This window comes from Simochromis diagramma, unplaced genomic scaffold (genome assembly GCF_900408965.1).
Source record: "Simochromis diagramma unplaced genomic scaffold, fSimDia1.1 OVJJ01000131.1, whole genome shotgun sequence".
Taxonomy (NCBI): domain Eukaryota; kingdom Metazoa; phylum Chordata; class Actinopteri; order Cichliformes; family Cichlidae; genus Simochromis; species Simochromis diagramma.
In genome coordinates, this window is record NW_024387200.1 from 3,231,975 (window position 1) to 3,238,942 (window position 6,968).

The window sequence follows — 6,968 nt, forward strand, 5'->3', positions numbered from 1 at the left end:
TGGAGTTGGTTCTGCCAGAGGTTTCGTTCTGTTGAAAGGGAATTTTTCCTTGCCACTGTCGCCAAGTTGCTCACAGGGGGTAGTGTGATCGCTGGGGTTTCTTCTAATATCATTCTAATATTCTAGGGTCTTTATCTTAGAATATAAAGCACATTGAGGCAATTGTTGTTGTGAATTGGTACAATATTATTAAAACTGAACAGTGCTCGCTGGTCCTCGCCAGTCAGCCTGCCTTTTCATTTCTGTTTTCATCTCATTGTTCGCTCCCTGTCCCTTTTTCCCTCTATGTGCATTTGTGTGTGTGTGTGTGTGTCAGTGTTCCGGTTTATGTGCCACTTGGAGCATTTTCCCGCCCTGAAAGCAGCCACACCTGACAACAATCAAACTCACCTGCATGAACCTTGTTAGGAACTCACTATTTAACAGAGAGGCTGAGCTCCAGTCAATGTCAGATTGTTGAGTGACACAGTCAGTAAAACGCTGGCTCCCTAAGGTAAACCTGTCTTTGGTCTTCGTCTGTGAGAAGTTAACTAATCATCACGTCTTTTTTTTGCCAGGAAACCTGTGAGGAGAGTGTAGAGAGAGCTGAGCACTATTTGTAAATACAGCATCAGGAATTGTTTATCACACCACGGATCAAGACAAGAATTCACTGCGTGGAGTGTCACGAAGGCAAATGCTTTATTGGGAACTGTTTTTGCATGTCATTGTTCACTGTGAATAAATTCAGTGTGGACTGTGGTGGGGTTGGGTGGGCTGTCCCGGGCTCTGTGGGGCCGGGCGGCGCTGCTGAACTGGGTTGCCCTGGTTGGTTGCAGAGTATGAGAATGCCTATTGGGGTCAGCGGGGTAGCTGGCCCCAGGGAGGGGCCACTCCCCCTGCCAGTGGCAGACGCCCTCAGAGAGGTACATTGGTGGTTCTTTGTGTCCGGGGATGGGCGTCCAGGTACGCACCGGCTCACTCCTGGTGGCTGCTTGTCGGGGCCTCTCGGCCTGGGGCTTGGTCACTCTGACACAGCTGCTGAGTGACCCCTCATCTGGGGCTCTCCTCAGCTCTTTCTGGGATAGTGGCGCAACTGCCCCTCTGGTATTCCTTGGTCTCTTGTGCTATGAGGGCCTCTGGATGTCTGGAGTTTTGATCTCCTCCTTACCTGGTTCATGCCCTGGAGGACGGGGCTGTGGCTCCCCACACCCTCTAGCAGATTATTACATGAAGGATCCATTTAAATACAAGCACGCTCATGCTCACAGGTGTACACACGGGTGCTCACACACACACAAACTACACCCTTTTTGGCTCCTACCTCAAAGCACACTGTGTGCTGTCGATCCTACGTGCTGCACAATAATGTTTAATATTTAGTATTTACTGTTATATTCACAGAGGTCATCGATGATATTGTTTATTATATTGTTCTCTTTTTCTTCTGCTTGTTTTCTCTTTTCATTCTCAACAGGTGATCCAGGTGATTGATATATGTAGTTTTTGTCTTTTGGTTTTTGCCCTTTTATCACCGTTCCTCTTCCCTGCTGTTTTTCTTTCCCTCTTTCTTTCTCCCTTTTCTTTCCCCCATTCATGTCTTACCCGTGTGTAGCAAGTTAAAATAAAATAAACAATAAAAGCAAAGGTGAATTAAATAGACCAATATGGCAAGGCCGGGATTGTCATTTGGTAAAGTAAATCCGTTGGGCATCTTTCTTTGCCTTTAGACAACAATTCTGATGGAAAAAGAACCAAACGGGACAGATGAAGAAAATAATTAATTAATTAATTAATTAATTAATTAATTAATTCAGTGTTGCCTATCAGGAAGTCCTGCATTTGGGTCCTGGTTTGGTTGATTCCTGTCATGGCTAAAGTATTTCTGGACCTTAATTGCAGATTTTGACAGTGTTTACTACAGTTAAGTGCTTTATGTGCTACGACACAAGAAAGGCAGAATCAGAGACAAGATCTGCTCACCAATCTGTCTGGAGAGAAAAAATAGAGAAAAAAGCCCAGACAGTCCAGACTCTGATAATTTCCTTGATTCCATACTTAACATGAATGTTACATTAGTTTTAGAATATAATTTGTAGTAATTCCATTCTAAAAATCATAAAAGGAACAAACAACCTGACCTTATCCTTTTAAGCCCCAATGCCCCCACGCAAAAGGCAGGAGATCGGTTGGGCATTGGGGCTTAAGAGGTTATAGAAAAGACTGGGTGGTTAAAGTGAGCAAATAAGCACAGGGCTCTACAAAGGAGAGGTTTAAGGATTGCACATCAACATGATGTAACCTGTATCAAAAACCTGCAGCTGTAATTTTGTTTATCGATCCACACGTTTGTGTTGTCATTTTGTGGACCATCATGAGTCAGTCCACTTGTCCTAGGCTTTCTCTGTTTTACAGGATAATTTTCAAAACAAGGCAGCAATATCACTGTTTTTAGGCCTTAGTAACACAGGTCCAGAGACTGGTTGGTGTCCCCCTGGCAGCCACAGCTCACTATAAAAGAAAAAAAAGTGCATTCCCTATGCACATTTCCTAGTAGTAGTGAAACCATAAAAAGCACGACACAAACTAGAACCATGGACAATTGCATTCAAAGAAAAATTGGAGTCTTTTGAATCATGTTGGTTGTTTTGGGTTATTTTAAACTTTTAAAAAAAAAAAAAAAAGCTCTCTGATCAAAAACAAAAACGGTAACAAGTGGCTTTTTATAAAGTATTGGCAGTATTTGTCTACAAAGTGATGTATGGAAAACCAAATTTGTTTCGTCTTGATTCATGATAATTTTGATTGGTCCCAAAATGCTCCTGCATCATTATTTGTGTGTGGGCGATGGTCTTATGTCTACCTGTCTCTACGAGAACGAACCCTCCAAAGAAACCATTTTTCTCATTTACTTTCAATGCCAATGAATTTGCTGCTGTTCTAAACTCAGCCATCTGTAAATGGAAACATTAAGTGACCGCCCCCCGACAACAGTGTCTTATAATGGAGAAAAGTGATCTGAAGACAGAAGATGAACTAGAAAGCAAAGACCACAGTTAATGAGCGGACAGAGAAAGGGAGTTAACAATGCCTGAAGACTTAGAAGACAATTACACTTGATCAATAGCATGGTATAAACCCAAACAGTCCTGCCACTTTAGATTGGACATAGCCATCAAATCTGCGCTTGCAATGAAAGGAGCTGCAGACTTGTTTGCACCTGATGATTGAATGACCCCTGTCTGTGTCTCCCTGTGTATCTGAAGGAAACCACTGAATACCAGTTAGTGAGCCAGTGGAAGAGGAGATATGTAGATGTGTGAAAGGTGGAAATAGGTAATACATTCCTGATAATAAAGAATATGACTCATGATACTTCCATTCATTTATGAGCTTGACGTTTGTTGGGTTTTGATTTGATACGACTCATCTTGCAGATGGAGCTCCAGACAGCAGGGTGGGAATGAAAAGTCAATGTGACACACTATTAAGCCCAGAAAAAGGATTCAGAGGGAGATTAGCTGTGATTGTGTTGAAATAATATGAAATTATTATGAAATAATAATTTGTGTAACTGTTCTCCAGACTATAGACCCTTATGTAATATCAGATATAGCAATTGTACTTTCAGTCATTTTTTTTCTGAGACTTAAATGGAAGAGTAACTCTTATTTCTAAATCTATGTAAGTCCATCAGTGAATATTAGAAAGAGGGAAAAAAAACAAGCAGAAGAGCATAAAATCATGAAGAGACTGATGTGAGGGAATAAAAAAGATGTTTGAACATTGGCTTGCTTATTTCTATTCTTCTAGAAATAAAACTTAACAAAAAAGCCACTGATGCATACTAATATGCCCAAAACCACCCAAAATGCTTGCAGTGAATTACAGTTATAATAACAAACAATAGTGGGTGTAATTATAGCCATAATTAGCTTGGCAACACATTTTGCAGCACATATGAATATTTACTTTATCACTTTAGTATTTCATGTCCTGTCAGTAATTAGATTTTCTGTCTTACATGATAGTCAGTTACTTGCATGCATAACTCAGTGACATTTGATCTAATTAAAATATTTATACTATGCAATCCAAAGAGAAAGTATTTGTGCATATTTTTTTACTGTTGTTTGTTATGTATTTCATCTAAGTTTGAATAAAAATAAAAATGTTCATCCTTCATTGTGCAGACTGATGTGTTTGTGTGTTCATCACAAAAATAATTTATCTGATAAAAGTCTAATGATGTTCTGTGTATACCAAAAATCTGAGTTTAATGTCTAAACTTTTGAATCTGAATTTTCACATCACACCTTTTTGTCAGCTCTTTTCCAATAAACAAGTGTAATGTCTAAACCTATCAGCATTGCACAAACACTGAAAATGAGATGGTTACACATTTTATACCCAGTAGTTAAAAATTTCAGTGGAAAAAGCATTCATTTCATTGCAAGAATTTTCAACCAGGTAATTATTGTTTTTAAAGAAAAAAAAATGATGCAAATGATACAGTTTAAGGCAAATTATTGTTTAATAAATCTGCCTGAAAGGGTTCTTGAGCCATTTATGATACTCCCTTCCTTGCTCCTGTAAAGTACATTTTACTTACTTACTTACATCATGACAAAAAAGATGTAATATCTGAAGTTGAATCACAGTATTTAATTTTTACTTTTATAGTGTGGGCCCAAAGAGATATCAGTGCAACTCGGAGGCCATCATCTTTTTTTTGTAGTTAAAAGCTGGATTTTCCTGTTTGAGTCATTTATCGATTTTGTCACTAGTTATCTAAGATAAACTAATGTAAGTCTATTAGCCGCAACCAACCAGTCAACCAACCACATGATGTCATGTTTCATACTGAAAGAAGATGGCGCTAAACAGGTTTTTAAAACTTTAATTTTAAGCACTTATTTCTTAAATCCAGCTTCACAGACAGTGTTACATCTATGCCAGTTTTTGAGAGCAGGACTCAGTGGTTAGCCTTTATATGTGTAGAATTTCATGCCCCCTTTAAAAAAGAATGAATGCCATGGCCAGCTCTGCTACACCAAAAGATGTGTTTTGGCAATATAGAGTATGTGTTAACAACACACACTGTGAAAATACAAACAGACAGGTTCTAGCTGGCTGGTGGATCTGGCCCCCTAGACCACTATACCACCCACTTGTATTGTCATGAATGGAAAAATATAGTTTACAACATAATGCAATCCATTGGTTGTTGGGAGTTTGTCAGAAAACACCTGCACAGTTACAAAAAAACCCAAAATTGGACAGATAAAACCAAAATTACCTTGTACCACACTGATGGAAAGAAGAAATGCCATACCACTCTGAACACACCTTGTCTTGTTAGATCTCTGAAGCTAAGCACGGTTGGGCCTGGTTAGTACTTTGATGGGAAACCACCTGGGAATACCAGGTGCTGTATGCTTTGTGGTGGCTGTAGCTCAGGATGTAGAGCAGGTCATCTGCTAATCGGAAGGCTGGTGTTGGAGTCAGTCCAGTCTGCATGCCTAAGTATCTTTATGCAAGATACTGAACCCCAAGTTGCTCTTAGATGCATGTGTCTGAATATTAATGTGTGTGAACGTTAGATAGAAAGCACTTTAGTGTAGTACAAAGTGCTTGTATAACTGAGTTAGTGAGGCATGTATGAAAATGCTTTGGGTGCTCATATAGAGTAGAAAAGCACTATATAAGAACCAGACCATTTACCAAATGTATGGAGAAGACGAGGAACAGGTCATGATTCACATGATCAAGGATGTGGTATTTGCAATCATGGCTGCCAGTGCAACCAGTCTGCTAATGGTAATTGATGATTGGACAGCTGATGGAATTATCTGCTCAGGTTTAGCCAAATGCTGCAAAAGTGATCGCATGGTGCTTCACAGTGTAAACACATAGAGACCCAAAACATTCTGCAAAAGCAACCCAAGAGTTTCACAAGGGAAATAAATGGGATTTTCAACAATAGCCATGTCACCGCCTGATCTCAACCCAATAGATCATGCTTTCCAGTTATTAACTTTAAAATAATCCAGAGGGCCCTGAAACAAGCAACAACTGAAAGTGGCTGCAGTAAAGGCCTGGCAAGGGGGAAGCATTTGACAGAGAGCATTTGGTAAGGTCAATGAGTTCTAAACTTCAGGCAGTCATTGGCTGCAAATGATTTTCATTCAGAAATGTGACAGTCCTTGTTAAATAATTAATTAACTGGAGTCTTTGAAAATTGGGAACTATCTATATATGTCAATGCTTGTAATTCCTAAACAATTCATACAAAGTCTTTGTAAAATTCCTTGAAATGAAATTGAAAGTCTCCAGTTCAATAATATATTTGATTATTGTTTGCCTTTTATAAGTTAAGCTCTATAATACAGTTTTGTCAACTGCCCTAGAGCTTCCTCTAGTGGCTGCTCTGTATTATTGTTTTGATTACTTTGGAAAAAGAGAAAAAATAGAGGAAGCGGAAAATCCAAGATGGCTGAATGTAATTCCGAAGTATTATTGTTTCATGCTGATATGGACCTTAAAATGTTGTTGCTATGGACGAGATTTGTCCGTAAGTATGAGTGATGACAAAATAATAATTGTCTCTTTGTTTTGCTTAAATATTGGTATGATAATTTGCATGTTTAAGTGAGTATGAACGTTTTATCTTGTTAGCTTGCAGTAAGCGTGCAAAAAGCTAATTTGCAACGTTAGTTAGCTAATACAATATTTTGTATGTTTGAAGTTTTACAATGGTCAAAGACAAGGCAATGGCCAGAGGCCATTCTTCAATAAATCAGCACAAAAAGGAAAATAAGTCTGGTTATTGAAGCATCCTTATCTCACTATACCTGGTGAAAACTCGGAAACTCAGGGCGACGACAGCATAATTATTTAATTTGGTGTACTAAAACTACAATAATGTGTGTTTATGTCCAAAAAATGATTGACCTAACTGTACGTCATGTTCCCTCCAGTTTTCTCCA

At 38.9% G+C, this 6,968-nt stretch overlaps 1 pseudogene; it reads left to right on the top strand.

Moving 5' to 3' along the window:
• The first annotated feature begins 5,300 nt into the window (after positions 1-5,300).
• LOC120745947 lies at positions 5,301-5,419 on the top strand (annotated as a pseudogene).
• The last annotated feature ends 1,549 nt before the right edge of the window (positions 5,420-6,968 follow it).